The 16879-nt window shown below is 48.1% G+C and overlaps 2 non-coding genes across 2 annotated transcripts; one reads left to right on the top strand and one right to left on the bottom strand.

Annotated features, from left to right (window-relative positions):
* Window positions 1–5700: 5700 nt before the first annotated feature.
* Trnae-uuc (transfer RNA glutamic acid (anticodon UUC)) lies at window positions 5701–5772 on the bottom strand. The gene has a single exon. It is a non-coding gene; the product is annotated as a tRNA-Glu (tRNA).
* Window positions 5773–13132: 7360 nt separating this feature from the next.
* Window positions 13133–13206, top strand: Trnan-guu (transfer RNA asparagine (anticodon GUU)). The gene has a single exon. It is a non-coding gene; the product is annotated as a tRNA-Asn (tRNA).
* Window positions 13207–16879: the final 3673 nt, after the last annotated feature.

The raw sequence follows: 16879 nt of genomic DNA, 5'->3' as shown, positions 1-16879 counted from the left end.
CTCAGGGGGCAGCCACTTACTATTCTGTCTGGAGGCTTCTAGAATTAAAGACAAAAGGAAAGCCTGTCAATCAGCCTGGATCACAGGACAGAAGATACCACTGTGAGTCAGACTGGAACTAAGCTTGCCACAATCAGGAGTAAAAGTATTAACCAAGCCTTGTGCTTCCAATCAGTTTTTGACATAAAAACACAGTAATTGTGAAGGTTTAATCTTGGACCTCTAGTGGTCCTTGTATTTTTCTCTTTAATGCTCTTTTCTATTTCTCCCTTCCCATCCATTCTGGATGATGACTGCCAGAGACCCCCTCTCGGAAAGCTCTCTAGTGAAAAACACGTTGCTGCATTTGGCCTTAGAGAACTGTCACCCATTATCTCTTGGCACTTCCTTAGGACCAAAGAGACCTGTGCAAAGGGATTGTTATGAATTTCAACACTCAGCTGGGAACTTATAGCCTCGAGAAGGAGCTGACCTTCAGCTGTGATTCTCTGCGACTCCTGTGTTCATTCAGGCTGCTGGAGCAGAAAACCAATGACTGGGTGGCTGCTGAACAACCAACATTTCTTTCCCACAGTTGTGGAGGCTTGGAGTCTGAGACCAGAAGTGAGTTCTGGGCTGAGTCTCCTGCCTTCTCATTGTTTCTTCCCATGGAGCAATGAGGACCAGAAGCTTTCTGAAGATTCCTCTGTATCTGTGAGAACACCAATCCCATTCATGTGGGCTCCAGCCTCATGACCTAAATGACCTCCCAAAGCTACCACATCCAAACACCTCCACATTGTGGGTCAGATGACAACACATGAGTCTGGGGGAGAACACAAACGTTCAGCCCATAGCAAACCCAGTCCAAGCTCCAAGAACCGAAGGTGCTGGATTAATGGGGTCAGGGGTGTCACGGATTGAGTGTTTATCTGAGTCTGTGTCTGAGGGAGCTTGGAAAACAAAGTCCTAAGAGCTGCTGCAGGTGTGTTCTATGCTTCACAGCAACCTCCAGTTGAGAACACCAGTGGATCTATGGCAGTTTTTGTGGATTCACGTGGAGCGCCCAGTTTTGCATGTAGCCCAGTGTCTGTGACTGTCATTCGCTCCAGCTCAGGTCACGCAGTGCCTCTGCAGAGTGTCCCCGGTAGTCTCTGTTGTGCATGCAGCACCACCATCTTGAGCTCTTCACCACTTCTGCTGCACTGGCTTTTGTGCATTTAATTCTGCTGTGCACAGAAATCAGGCAGTTAAGAGCCAATTGTAGAGACCTAGCGATTTTAGGGTAAGAGATGTTCAGGATTTGTCTAAGGAGTAGCCTGGCAGCCGGGGAAGCCAGATTGTGATTCTAGAGGGATTTGTGTAAGGCCTTGCAAATTATAACCACCTGTTCCTGAAGGAAGTCAGCTCCATAACAACTTACAATCCTGCAGGTTGTGTTCTGGTGGAAAATAAGTTCTAGAGTGTTTCTGTAGTGTGACACACATAGCAGTAACATCCTTGACACCCTTCCCGGTATCGTTGGCTGGTCTAGACAAAGTATCACCCAGTCCCTGCTTAGCTTTGTCAGTGTTTGGGCTTTGGGCAAGGCATCTGTTACCTTCTCACTATAGTGTGGGGCTGGAGTGACTGAGCCTCCAGAAAGAGTTGCAGTGCTTGGGAAGATCAGATCCTCCCAAAGTGGTGCGGCTTTAGAGGCCCTGGCCTTCGTGGCCCAGGGATTTGTGTGGGCAATGATCTGTGTACACCTGAGGGGAGGTGTTGAGGTGGATCCTTTGGACTTCTGAGTGCATGCAGGTTAGACCCGGGCGAATCAGGGGCCTGTTACTTCCTCGAGCACAAGCTGTCTGTGCGAATGTCCCTTCAGAAGTGCCACCTGTCCCCAGGGAGTCACAGCATATCAGAGGAGGACAGAAGACACAGCAAACTGCTGGTGCATGGGACTCCTAATGTAGACAGACATAGAAGTGTGTGAATACAGTGACAGAGAGAAGACAGGGTAGAGGTAGTGAAAATCTGCCCGAATCGGCATTGTATGTTATGTTTTCAGGTTGCATTAATTATGAAGCTGTAGGACAGAGGAATTTGTTTCTTTTCCTTTCTTTTTTTTTTTTTTTTTTTCTGGTACCAGGGATCAAACTCAGGAACGTGCGCTTGCGACGCATGCACGTCACCACTGAGCTAAATCCCGGGCAGGACTTGTTCCTTTGAGTGTGGCTCTAATGACCTTCGAAGCCCCCCAGAAATTGTCTTTATTGAGTCACTGCCATAGTTTGAGTTCCTGTCTTCCTCATTCTCTGACCTCTAAACCCAGATCTTGTCATTTTAAGATCATTTTAGTCACATCTGCAAATTCTTTTGGCCACAGCCTAATATAATTATGTAATTAGCGACCAGAAGGAAGCTCAAATGATCACATTAACTTGATGCAACATACATAACAGACCTTGAGATGTGTTCCCTGAGACAAGGAGAGATACCTCATAGTGTTGAAAGTGTTCACGCATGGAGAAGATATAACCAATATAAACATATGCATCCAAGAAAGCTCTGAAAACACCAGATGAATGGAAGGGAGAAAAAGATGAGTCAACTATTAGACTCTTGAGCCAGGTGTGGTGGTTCTGGACTGTAATCCTAGCACTCAGGAGGCTGAGGCAGGAGGATTACCACAAGTTGTAGGCCGGCCTGGGCTACATAGTGATTTCAAGACCAACCAGAACTACATAACAAACCATTATCTCAAAACAAAACAAACAAACAAACAAAAACATTTAGATACTTAGCTTAGACTCTGAGAGTAGGCATCTTGTGCCTTATTGTTGTGGCTCAAGACTCTGAGAGTTGTGGGATACTGACAAAAGTAAGTGAGGAATCCAAGCTGCACTCTTTAGGCCTCTTTACATTTATTTTGTTCATGTAATGAAACTGAGTTTTTAGTCATAATAAAAATGTTCCTTTTTATTCTTTCCATACCATGAAATTTGCCCACTATGTCTGTACTGTTTGATGATTTGTTTTATTCGATTTGTATGCAATGTGAACATCACTGTAATCCAGTTTTATCTTCCATTTACTATTTCTTTGAGTTTCTTCTCAGCGTCTTGCTCTACTTCTACCACAAGTGTCAGCTTGGCAGTGCCTCTCACTACCTTGTCTGTTCAGGGCAGAAATGGGCATCGAGGACACCAAGCAGGACGTCTCTTCGCTCTCAACTGGAAGAAAGCAAGCAGAACTTGAGAGGCCTCAAGTGGAAAGCCCTCACATCCCAAGTGCTTGCTTCCTCCCTGGCCAACCACCTGCAGAAACATGGAAGTCCTACAGGCACCAAGTGATAAAGCATTGCCTATCTTTCCTCTGAGAAGCTAAACCCTCTCCAGATTCTATTCTTCTCTCTCCTCCCAAATAAATTGCATCCTGGATCTCCTCCTCTAAAGGTGGACATGGGGTAAACGGGTCCTTCAATTTGGACGAATGAGGTCTTCACTGCCGGCTCCGTCTGGCTAGTGCAGGCTCCCAGTGGAAGGCTCCAGATGTCCTCACTGAAGGGGTGGGGCGCGGTGGCCCCTGGAAGCTGGGAGGAGGAGCGCGGAGTGGGAGGCGGGCGCCACCCGCAGGGCCCTGTGATCCGCGCCTATCTTCCGTGTCAACCTGAGAAGAGGATGGCACTGTGGCCTGGGGAGAAAAAGCATTCCTTCCACGACTGTCCCCGTCCCTGTGCGTGACGCAGGACAATCGCTGCCCTCTGTCCCAGCAGGACTGGGTGGCCCGGCGAACCCACACATGAGTGGTGGAGACCTTCTTGGTGCAGCTGTTCACAGCAAGATGGATCTTGCTATCAAGAGTCCCCCTAAGGCTCGAACGCTCCGGGGGATTCTTCTACAAAAATGTAGAAGGGAATGGATCTGTGGTCCTGTGGGACTCATCAGAGGCAAGGTTTAGCATTTTTTCATTTCATATTAAGAGACTCTTTTTTTCTATTCTTTTTTTTTTTTTTTTGTACCGAGGATCGAACCCAGGACGTTGTGCTTGCAAGGCAGGCAGTGGAACCACTGAGCTAAATCCCCGGCAAGAGATTCTTTTTTTGGTACCGGGGATCGAACTCGGCTCCTTGCGAGGCAGGCGGTGGAATGACTGAGCTAAATCCCTGGCCCACATATTAAGAAATTCTTTACAATTGAGAAGATAATTTAGTAAAGATGGTCTTTCCTACCTCTGTGGTGTGTGTCATACACACTGCCCAGAAGTGCTATGAGAAAGAGAGGAGCCCGAGTCAGTGACCTTTATAATTGACCTGTGAATATACAAGGGGCTGCAGAAACAGCTCCATTCAGAAGAGAGCCTTTTGCATGCTCACTGATGGTCCCATAAAAAGAGAAAGTGTGTAATGGTAACCAAGTGCAGTTAAAAACCCAACTCTGATCCTCCATTGGTCCCCAATATTTATTTTTGATGGGGAGAGGGGAGATTCCCTGACCTCTTCATTTGATAGAATGAGAAGTTTGATTTGGGGCCAGTGAATGGGGTAAATAAAATTTAACTTTCAGGCATATGGGATTTTGATTTTTATTAAGTTATTCTCTGTCTTATTAAGCAATTGTAGATGGGCACTCATCTCACTGATAAATCACTGAGTGTCAAAGACAGGTGTTTTTCTAGTTCTGGAAATGTATGTAAGTTCTGGAAATGTTGTAATGTATGTTTTAGGCAAAAGATTAATGAGGGTGAAAGGTTTGCATGTAACATTGGGTCAAGTTTATCATGCGGTGGTTTTTTTGTTGTTGTTTTTGGGTTTTTAAAATTTTTTTTTAAACTATCATGTGATTTTTTTTTGTTTTGGTACCAGGTATCGAACTCAGGACCTTGCACTTGCAGGCAAGTGGCAGAACCATTGAGCTAAGTCCCCAGCCCTATCACGCAGTCTTTTAATGAATGTGTTATGCTTGACTTATTGTGATTTTATGTATAACCTTAAACTTAATAATAATAAACCTACTTATCAAGTAGATACTTCCATTCAATTTGAAACAATAAATGTGGACAAATGAAGTAATCACCCAGGTCAAACCTTACAAATACCTCTGGTGCCAAGGAGGTGCTTGAGAGTCCCTCTCCAGGTGCTCCCTGTCCTCCTGTCCTCCTGCACGTAGTCGATGGCTGTCCTCGTGTCTGTCACCACAGGCTCCCCTTGCCTCTTGGAATTCGCAAGAATAAGAGCCCTATGACAGGTCAGTTTTGTGTTGGAATTTAGCTCACCCAAACTGGGGCAAACCTGGGTTTGCTATCAGCCCAAAATTGGCAAAATGGAAAAGTCTCTAGGTGCCCTTCTTTCTCCTGCCTGGCTGCACGTATTCGCCTTGAGGGAATGCTCCTGGAAATGTACCTTTCCGTGGTGTGTACTTCATTTGTGTGGGTGTCTTTCCGCAGAAAAGCAAGCAGAATTACCAGGGCAGAGAAGCCATTCTTCTGGTATGGCATTGTGGAAATGGAGCTAAAGCCCCACAGCAGTGAATGACCCATGGATGGGCTTCCAGTCAGTGCTGTCCCTGTCGGTAATGGAACTAGGACAAGAGCATAGGTGAGAAAACACAAGGAAGAGAACTTGAGGTGACATCCTTCTAGGTGGCAATAGTGTGAGAGTATCTTTAGCACCTGAGCTTGCAGCATAGGGAACACTGGAGGTGAAGACTCCTGGTTGAGGGAAGGCTTTCAAAACTGAACTTCCTTGACCAGGAATCGAACCCGGGCCGCGGCGGTGAAAGCGCCGAATCCTAGCCACTAGACCACCAGGGAACTGAGTGAGAACTTTGAACTGTACTTTCTGGATGCGGGGAAAGGGCATTTCCATTTCCAGGGACCATCCACAAAGTCCTCTCCTCTAAGTTTTGCCCAAAGATCAGTCAGTGTGCGCGTGAGGCCCAGGAAGGAGCTCTGCGCTCCAAGACTTCGGGGGGGGGGGGCACCAGTCGCGCAGCGAGGGGCGGCGTCCTCACCACTCAACAGTGATCTAGACACGCTCCTCTGCCGGGGGCCAGTGGGCGTCCAAGAGGTGGGCCCTGGAGCCTGGGCAGGGGACAGGGCTGAGGAAGCCGGGCCAGGAAACAGGACTAGGGCGACAAGGGTCTGGCCACTGAGCCCGGGCTCCAGCAACACCAGAGACGTCTTAAGGAACAGCCCTGGCCGGGTAGGGATCTCTCTCTTGCAAGCTCGCTGCTCCCTGACCAAAGACCGGCTGTTGCCCTCAAACCTGCTGCACCTTCCCTGTCTCCGTCCTCCTCGGGATTCTTTGATCCCAACCACCCAGTGCTCAGGAAGCGGAGGGGGGGGGGGGATTGGGGTTGGGGTTGGGGTTGGGGTTGGGGTTGGGGGGGGGGCAGGGACCAGGCGGGAGCAGGAAATCCTTTTGCCACTGATATTTTACTCAGGCTCCACTTCTCAGTAGGAATTCAGGTGTTCCTCTCTGACCAGGCTCGCTGTTGGTCTACTCCATCCTCTTCTTTTATGATTTGCTGACTTAGGAGAAAGACTCTCCTGATAAAGGTGTCAGGTCGCTTTCACCCCAGTTCTCAAGAGTGTGGAGCTGACCAGCCATGTGCTTGCTCTGCCACACCTAGGGCCTCTTCAGGGCCTGTCCCGAGGCCCTGGGACCTGGCTGAGACCTCCCTGTGCGGCTCCTCTGGCTGGGTGAGGAGCCCACACCTTCTCTTCAGCCTGCAGAGAAGCTGGGGACCTTACTGCTTTGCTTTTGCTAAGGCCCCTTGCGGTGCCGGTGCTGTGTGGGAGGCTCCCCGGGTGAGCTGTGGTCCCTGGATGCCTCCAGCTCTTTCTGCTCCTGCTCCCTTTCTTCTCCAGGAAGGAGCCCAAGGTATCCTAAGAGAAAGAAAGATGGGGAACCTTCCTCTCCAAGTATCTAGAGAGGAGAGGGGCAGTCCAAGGAGAGAAGGAAAGAGTGGGAGAGCATGTGGTGACATTCGCTGATCTACAGCTAACAGGAAGTTGGTTTCATCTGGGACTGGTCCTCTCTCAGTCTCACTGTGCTCTCCCTTTTGTGCCCAAACCTAAGAAATCCAAGCACAGGGATGTGGGGTCCACGGACTCCCTTTCGGTGCCCTCCCAGGCGGGGTGGGAGCACTTGAAGGTCAGATGTGAAAGAAACACCTGCAAGCACAGCAACTGTTGGGAAAAGTGCTATATTCTCCTGCACACTTTGGTTTTACATTCAGGTCCCCAAAAAGCCCTTTGAGAGCAGAAATGTTAACATCTTTCGTGAAAAGGAAACTGCCCCTTGGCCTTTTGCTTTGAGGCAAACAAACACAAGAACCTCACAGGCACGACTTTAGCCTGAAAATTGCTCTTACCTCTGTTAAAATTCCCATTCCAAGGTCTGTTGAGTAGGAAAATGAGAAAGGCAAAGAGAAAGTAGCTGAGCTGGGCGTGGTGGTTGCATGCCTGTAATTCCAGTCCTCAGGTGCCAAGGCAGGAGGATTGCCAGGAGTACCTGGCCAACATGGGCGACACAGTGGCTCAAAGCCAGCCTGAGCTACACAGCAAGACACTGTCTAAAAGCAAAAACAAAGAAGCAAACCAGAAGACTGTAAGAGGGTGGAAGAGCTCTCGTGACCAGATCAGCTGGGTTGGCTGCCCCTGTGTTTTCCACCTTGAAACTATGTGGTTTAATACTCAACCTCAGACCCTGCTCTTGGATCCTTCAACATTGGCCGAGATTATGGTTTGGCCTGGCTTGGATGTTCTATATTTCCAAACAGGCAAGTGCCCTAAGCTAACCCGTGTGTACTGTGCTCTCTCAAACATAAGGTTAAGTCTGACTTATGCGGACAAGTTCAGTTGAAAAGAAAAAGTAAAAGCCAGGAAAACCCAACCACCACCCCGCCCTTTGCCAGGAGGACAGACAGGAGGCACTGCTGAGGCCGAAGGGCTTTGGAGAAGAGTGAACAGCTGTGGCACCAAGAGTGGGGAGCGGGAGGGGAGGGCGAGGTGGATCCACAGTTCCTGGGTGGATGCTTGTCAGGAGCCAAGAGCACTGTGGGCCTTCAAGAGAAGATGGAAGGAAAGGAAAGAAGGAAAGAAAGTCACTGAGGCACCCTGTGCAACTGCCATCCCCGCCATCCCCACCCCAGGACATAGCTGGGGTGGCAGCATGGGGGCGTGGAAGCCCACATGCTGCTATCTCCTGCAGCTGCTGGGAGCTGGAGAGTTAGGAGGAGGAGCATAGAGCAGCACTCAGTGCACTTGGGTGCTGAGTTCTGGAACCAGAAACCCTGTGTGAGAAGTCCTATCTGAAGTCCCAGTGTGGTGGCCTGGCTCTGGGTTTTCTGAGTGAGCATGAAACCCAAAGTCTCCTTACCTGAGGGATCACAAATGCCTCCCAGGGTTTTTGCTCTGTAGAATTTCAGAATACGATTGAGCTTGGTCTATTGGAAAACTGATCAATGGAAGCCGGCAGATGCAAGATTTTCATGAAGGAGTTTTAGTTCTCTTGAAGGCACAGTTTCGGTGGTGGTGCATTCGTTCCCCTCAACTATAAAAGGTCCCCTGTTCAAAGTTGGACAGCAACCAATCCTTTCCACCAAACTTTCTGCAGCTGTTTTATCAGGAGTGGGTGAGGGCCGAAGAAAAACTGCTCAAGCCCTTCATTCCTGCACCGGTGTCGTTGGAGAACGGAGTGTTTATTCACAAGGGAAATAGCTGCCAAGAGTCTGGAGGGACCCGAAAGTGGGTTGCCTTGGGGCCTCTTGGTCTGGGAGTTTTTATACCAAACAATGTCCAGGGCTCAGACCACTCTCAGTCCAAGTGAAGTCAGCCCATAGGTCTCAACTTATTACTTAGTGTAGAAATGAGCCTGTGAGGAATCGAGCCCCATAGCAAGCCTATGTTTGCAGGTACCTCTTGGCCCCTGGCCTACCTAAGTGGTTTATTCAAAGAGCAAAGTGAGAGGGGGAAAACGTTTCTTGTAATCCTCACACCCTGAGAAAAGACAGGCATTCTCGCCTCAGGGACACACTGGACAGGCTGCTGTGGCCGTGGCCACTGCCTCAGGGGAGGAGCCTCGTCTGTCTCATGGACAAAGTCCACCGTATCGCCAGGCTCTTGCCACATCTTCACTCCCCAGTTGCCCAACTGCTTCCCATTTTAGAGGTAAAGAAAGAGAAGCCAGATGAAGGGACCTCTCAAGATGATCCCACTGCCGTGAGAAGGAGTTAGATTTCACATGCCCTGATGTGTGAGTCTCTGTAACAGGCCCTGTAGTGACCCAGACTTGCAAGCTCTAAAGGAAAACACTAAGCTGGGGCATATAATAGGCTTTCCTGAGCATTTGGGAAGACACAAAAGATTGTAGGGTCGATAGTTTTCCTGAACATCAGTACTCCCCAAACATTTCAAAGACTTTCTACAAAATCTGGATACAACTGTAGAAAAATGAACATGGGGGTGAGGAGGAAGATCTCCAGTGTGTGCCCAATGCTAACAGGTTTTGCAGGAAAAAGGAGGGAGACTCATAGTAATCCTTCCCGTGGGATTCTTCTGGTTGATTTTCAAAAATTATCGCTATGATTATCACCGCTCCCCAAAGAGCCACTAGTGTATGACCATTGCAGATGAGGAAACTGCAACCCAGAGAGGATTTGGAAATGAGCTTTTTAAAAATGTACCTCTTGGGCTGGGGATTTAGTTCAGTGGTTCTGCCACCTGCTTTGCAAGCCCAAGGTCCCGAGTTTGATCCCTGGTACAAAAAAAAAATGTACCTCATTTCTCCGCAGCAGACTTTAGAGTTTGTTCTTTGTATTGTAAATGAAGGTAAATTTTCTTTCTTTTTTTTTTTTTGGTACCGGGGATTGAACTCGGATCCTTATTCTTGCGAGGCGGGTGCTGGAACCACTGAGCTAAATCCCCAGCCCAATAAAGGTAAATTTGAACACAGGTAGCACTGCTTTGCAGTGCATATATTTGTTTGATTTCTTTTCTTTGTTTTTCTTATGCTGTGTTCTTGCCGTGCCTCTGGGGCACTCACGTGGTCCTCCTCCCTCAGCCCCCAAGTGGTGGCATGCAGGGTGCACCAAGCTCTCACTGGGCACCTGCTCTTACTGCACTATGTTACCTGTTGCTATGGTCTTGTCTGATACCTTTCTTGTCCAGCCTCAAGATATTTCCTCCTACATTGGCTTATGATTGTGATAAATGGTGTAAGGAAAACTTAACTTTGCATACACAAAACTCATCTTTCCATGTTTTTCATTTGTAGGTTTTAATCTCTACTTGTGCATCTATGACAGCAAGCTGGAAAGCAAATTTTGCCCTCCTCATTGATTTATCATAATTTATAGTCACGTGAATTTAACATCAGTGTTAGCAAGAATCCTCTTCTCCCTTTTCCTCCCCTTGTCTCCATGTTCCCTTATTTGCCACAGTGTTTGTTTTTCCTCTTCGTTATTTGTAAGTTTGGAATTTTCCAGTGGATTTGCAAATGTGGAAGCAGGCTGTGGAGAGGAAAGGGCCAGGCCCTACAGTGGTACAACTTCTCCCGAGACTGCTGGTCTCCCTTACTTGGTTCAGTTCTCCTGTTAGTGTCTATATCTCCCATGACCGACCTCCAAGGCTTGCTTGAACTTGCTTGCTGTCTGCAAATTCATATTCAGGGTTAGACAGAAAAGGTATGGTGGAGACTCAGAGTTGCCTGCATACACACTCAATCTAGCCCGAAGATGAGGAACAACTTTCTTGAACTTCTGTGGGCAAAGAATCTTCTCCAGGCATCAAGATTTCCCTACTTGTCTGCATCTGCAGAGTGGAGGTACTGCTCTGCTCTCCTCTCTGGATATCTGTGACTCAGTTGGGACAGACAGCGTTAATCTTCTCCATGTCGGAGAGTCTGTGTATTACTTCTTCCTCTCCAGGACTCTTTGCAGAGTTCTTTGCAAATGGGTGCTCAGTGAGAGTCGGAATGGAATCAAGAGCTTTTAAGGAAGAATGATGCCCTGAGTGTGTACCCCACCCAGAGGGGAAAGTAGCCTCTCCCAAGGCCCTGTCCAGGAGTTGCGCAAATGGTCCTCAAGTGACAGAGGGCCAGATGGAAACCCATCAAAGGAAAGGTGGAAACCCTGAGATTTCCCTGTGGCAAGGCACCGGAGGAAGACGGCCTCCTCCCTGGACAGTGCTCCCACTGATGCTGGACACAGTCCCCTTCTGCAACTGGAGCCAGAGCAGGCAGCCTGGGCCTGGCTACTAGCAAGCAAGTAACCTGCCACTTCCCATAGGGTTGCCCTTGAACTGGATGCAACTGGTAAGTTTATTTGTAATGCACTTACTTGAAATAAGAGCATTTTAAAGTCTTTCCACAAAAGAAACGACTTCTGACAGGCTTTGAAATGAGGATGTTTTGAAATGCAAAAGCCTCTCCAGTAGGGAAAGCAAGTCCTGCTGAGCACCCCTCCCAGATCACATTTCAGCCAGGTAGGTTTCCACCTGTAGGCTGGGCACATCTTACCTTGGGATCCTGTCACTGGATTTAAGATGAACTTAGAACATTCATCATGAATATGTTACTTTGATATTTTTAATTCAAATACATATTCCAAAAGTTATGTAGCAGACACAAGAAACTCACTTTATGCTATTTTGACAAACATAGGAATGGTGACTAGTGATAAAGGGCATCGTCTCATATATGGCAACATCTTTAAAGTAGTGGCAGAGAGAAAAATGCCACAATGGAATTTTATGCCCAAAGCGAAAATTCTTCAACAGTTGTAAGTACAATAGGTTACTGAAAGACCCAAAAGCTGAAACAAGTCACTACCAGCTCACTACAGTACTACTTGACTGGAAAGGTCAAGAGAGTTTCTGAGCAGAAGGAAAAGCTTCCTAGCTGGGAATTTGGGCCTTGACAAACAGATGAAGAACAGTGGAAATGATAGCCATGTGTTAATCGCTATTAGTTATTTCCTTATTATTTAAATCCATTTAAAACATACAATCGATTATTCTGAAGTAATAACCATGGGTTGTGAGTCCATAACAGCTTGAAAGGGAAGTATCATATCTGAACAGTAGACTACATAAACGAAAGATGTATGCCGCAAAACCTACAGCAGCCCCTGAAATAACGCACAGAGGTACAGCTCATAGGTCAATACAGGGAGAAAACGAAACGGTATAAAACCGTGTCATCAGTGGGGTACAGCAAGGGCTCCTCCGGGACTCGGCCCTACACAAGACCTTGCACAAGCGGCCAAATGCACAGGTCCAAGGAGGAGGACTGCGGCAGCAAGCGACAGCACAGAGTAATAGAACCCACATCGTTTTAGAGACACAGGGTTCCGTGTGTTCCATAAATACAGACCATTGTACAGATAAATAATGCGAGTGACTCCTTGTCAAAGGAATGCAGGAGTGATGAGGACCATGCTACCCTTTCGAGGATTGCGGGGCTCCCAGAGGCCTGGTTTTCTGTCTGCTTCTGGGAGATCTTCCCCGCGGTCAGGTCCCCATCTGTTGCTCCCTGGCTCCCCGTTTGGCTACCGCAGAAACAGTTCTTTCAATGTTGTTTTAAATGAGAGTCGCGGGTTTCACTTTGGTTCCTGGGAGTGCACGTAACGTTTGGACGTGTTCGGCCCTTCCCGGCCGCCCGACCGCCGCTCTTCCTTGGGGAGGGCCGCGGAGTCGGAGGCCCCAGCGGCTGTCCGGGCTCTGTGGCTCCAGTCGCTCCCGGCGCTCGGAGAACCAGCCCAGGTCCGGCTCCGCAAGCAGCCCTTCCCTTGGAAACTCGGGTTCCCTTCTGAGGGCTCTTCCGAGGGCTGAAGCGGCGGCGGCGGCGGCGGGATTCGGGAACGAGGCCCCGAGCGCCCGCGAGTGGAACCGAGACGCCGCCGCGACCCCGCGTCCGGAGCGCGGGCCCAGGAGCCCGAGCGGCGGCGGCTTCGCGGCCGGGGTGGCGCCGAGAGCCAGGAGCCCCGGGGTCCCCGCGCCCGCGCCTCTGCGAGCCACTGCGAGGCGGGTTCGCAGCGCTGGGGTTCCGAGCCCTGCTCTCGCCGGGCTGGGGCACTGGCGCCGGAGTCTGGGAGCCCGGGCTCGTCTTGGGGCTGAGGGCGGAGGACCGGTTTTCCACCTCTACTGAGGGAAGAAATAATGGGTCGGTGTCTCTGTGACGCAATTGGTTAGCGCGTTCGGCTGTTACCCGAAAGGTTGGTGGTTCGAGCCCACCCAGGGGCGCTGCCGGATCCTTTTCAAGGGTACCAGCTCCTTCTCAACTGCAGAGGAAGCAACCGGGACCTTCTCTCAGGACCTTCTCTTTATTCAGCCTCTCTTCTGATACCTTTCAAAAGCAGGTCACATGTTGGCACTTCATTTCACACCTGTGTAAGTCTAGATTTTCTAAAACAGAGATCTAAGAGTCTTACTTTGCTGCCATCAAGTCTTTGTTCTCCCCTTCATAGAACTGGACACCGGAGGTAGACTCTGGAATGCTCGCTTTTTCCATTGCAATATGAGGCCGGCCCTGCCTCCGTTTCCAGCGAGGAGTCTGGATTCACTGATTCCCCTATCCATAACGTTGCCACCTGTGAAATCATCCCATAAATACCTTCTCCCTGTTTTGAAAAACAGCAGTTCTCCATATTGTAGGGAAACCTGGGGGGCAGGCAGGGAAAGTGAAAGGCCTCAGTGAGGTTCCCAGCAAATAAAGAGTGAACCCCTGCTACAGAGAGAGTAGCTAAGAAAAACAAACACGGAGCTGATAAGGCTGCCTGCCTGGCTCACTTCATGCCAAGATACAACTCTTCTGCCTCCATCTTCAATGAACCACAAGAGAACCAGAGTGGGGACAGGGAGGAGTAGATCTTAAAAACGCAGTACATAAAATATACACTAACAGGTAAACACTCACACAGCCATATATATAAGTGCATATCTATTTTATTATTTTCACCATGTCAGTACACTAAAATGCACACATATCCTTTTTACTGTTTCGGCCCTGAATGTAACTGTGTTGTAAACCTTGCCAGAGAAGCACCTGGGCAGCACACAGAGACCACAGAAATGCTTATGAAAAATGTACCCGTAGCTTGGGCCAGGGATTTAGCTCAGTGGTTCCGCTGCTTGCCTTGCAAGCGCAAGGACCCGAGTTTGATCCCCGGTACCAAAAAAAAAAATGGTACACATAGGAGATGAAAGGGGCAATGGCCCAATCAGGGGCCTCAGAGCCAGAACAACCAATCAAGGTGTAACAGCTCTCAAGGGGGAGAGTCCCCTCCTCACCTTGTCATAAAGGAAGCTTGGGACAAAGACCCTGAGTGCAGCTCTGGGCTCCCTACCTTGTCTGACAAGGTAGCTGTCCATCCATTTATTTCCTCTCCTTTTCCCAATAAAGTGATTTTGCTTCCCCATTTCTCTTCCCTTTCCAATAAAGTGATTTTGTTCCTCTTTCTGAACACATATCCCTAATTCTTTTATTGGTGTAGGTTTTTACAGATCCTAGATACAAATCTACCCTCCTGAGACATAACAATATGTGGGTTATTTCATGAACCTTCTCTAAAAATTTTTTAAAATGTGTTGGTGTCATGAACTTATGATGCCAAAACAGTGTTGGAATCATTGTTCTTTACACACATCTGTTCATTGGTGCACACATTTCTTTTTTGTTTGCTTGTTTGGGGTTTGTTTTGTTTTGTTTTTTAGTTCTTTTATTGGTACATTTTAGGTATACAATTCGTTTACATTTATCATTGGGTGTTTGTACCTGTACATGATATATCTTGGTTCTTATTTTTTTCTCATTACCTGTGCGCTCTTCAGCCCCTCCACCCTTCCCTATTTACATAGATTTCATTTCCATTTTTTATCTTTTCTCATAGTTTTTCCTTTCCTTCTTGGTGCACACATTTCTTTTTTTTTTTAAATACACTTTTCATCTTTTATTTCCATCACCATCATCATCATCATCCATTTTAAAAGATCAACAAGAGAAGATTCCTGCTCAGATTTCCCATCTGGGCTGCTGTCCACTCTGCAAAAATTGCAACATTGCAAGTGGGTTCCTGACAGTGGTGCACAGCTCACCCTGCCTTCAATCAGAGGAGCTTCCGCAAAGCAAGGGTCTCAGGAACACTTGGCACTTGGTCCACTCTGCACATGGATGCTGCCAGCCATGCCCTAGGCATTAGGCAGGTGCTCGTCTAATGCACATCCAAGGGGACAGTTATTTGAGCCACACAAAGCTGATCACATCCCTTTGGGAACCATCTTCTGTCACAAAAATCGTCACCCTAAACTGGGAGAAAATATGTCTAAATCTGATAGATCCCAGCAGTGAGTTCCTAGGAGAGCAGTCTAAAAATGTTCATCCAAAATTATAAGCTGCTTTGGTTACCATTTAAAACTTCCATATTTAATAAAAGACTGTGTGGGGCCAGGGATTTAGCTCAAGGCACTGTGCCTTGCAAACTCAAGGTTATGAGTTTGATCCCTGGCATCAGAAAAAAAAAAAAAAAAACAACTGTGTGAAGCATTCTAGATGCATATGAGGTCTGAATTTCAACCTTGAATTTCAAGTGCATATTCTACTGACTATGCAGAAAGCATTAGCCTTTCAGGAGAAAGGTTTGTGGCGCATCTTTATGCCCCCAGCAGTTGGAATGAAGACCTAAGGGACAACTGTGGGTAGTGGGTTGGGGGACAGGGGCTCCAGTAGAGCTGGCATCACAGGAGGGATGACAGGATTTCTGCAGCAGGTGGAGGAGGAAGCTAGGCACAAGGCTGGGTGACAGGAAGGGAAGCAGCTAGGTCTGTATGTCCCCTGCCTGTTCCCCACCCACTGGAGACCTTCCCCAGGGCCACCATGCCCTCAGAACAACAGCGAGCCAGCTCCCCATTGGTGGGTGTGAGTCCAAGCAGAAAGGCAGAGTGAGGGCACAGAAGCTGGGGACAGATGGGAACAGATGGGAATCTTTCTGATGAGAAGCTTTCTTTTGGCCATTTGCCCTGTGTAATACTCATGTTCTGAATCTTATTCTTCTGTTACAAATAGCCTGGTACAGAGTTCACTGCTCTTACTATCTGTCCTTTTTCTACCTAAGTGCTGAAGCTGGTATTTGCTTTCATATCCAGTCTGAAAAGATTAGATCCATCATGATTAGCACTTGCCACTGCTATGGCAGATTCCTCTCGTCTCATTTCTGCCATCTCACTGTGTGGTCCCTCTTTTTGCCTGGCTTTGTCCTTTAAATCTCTTCCTGCCTTTTCTCAGTAGACTGTTCTGCTTGGGTAAACTCTCTGCTTTCCTATAGCATTTTTGAAATCCCAAGGCCTGGTTAGTGAAGATATTTTCTTCCATCTCAGGTACATAGGATGAAGGTAATCATGCTCCTTTTCAGGACTTAGCTCAGTGGCCTCTGAGCAAGTCCATTATGGTCTTTCATTGTTTCCTGTGTGCATCTTACTTCCATTCCTGTTCCTGGCTCCACCTGCAGGGACACAAGCTCCAGGGGCTTTGTACATGCTCTCTCATCCCAGTTTCTCTGCACACTTACGTAGGGGATGTCTTTCAAAATGTACAGTGTTCTGGGGAAGAGAATTTGGGGGAAACAATTTAAAGTGTGACTTGGTTCAATGAAAATCAGTTCCATCCTCTTTGTAGTTGAAGGGTTGGAAAACTAACAATCCCCTTCCTCAGATTCCCTTGCAGCTTGGGCTCTGCATAGGAATTAAGTTCTGCTGATTAGATCCACACCAGCGAGTTGGCAGAGTGAGGAGAGGTAACCTTCCTGCTGCTGATGCTGATGGCCAGTAGGGCTGTGGAACCAGAGTGCTAAGGGACAGTCACAGTGGGTCTTCACACTCTAGTTTCTTGTCACCACTTCAGCGGGGTGAGAGACCATAGTGA

The sequence above is a fragment of the Heterocephalus glaber genome, unplaced genomic scaffold (genome assembly GCF_053883595.1).
Source record: "Heterocephalus glaber isolate CG9 unplaced genomic scaffold, H.glaber_assembly_v1.0 deba00001442, whole genome shotgun sequence".
Taxonomy (NCBI): domain Eukaryota; kingdom Metazoa; phylum Chordata; class Mammalia; order Rodentia; family Bathyergidae; genus Heterocephalus; species Heterocephalus glaber.
Note: the sequence above shows the minus strand (reverse complement) of the source record. Positions and strands in the feature narration are given on the sequence as shown.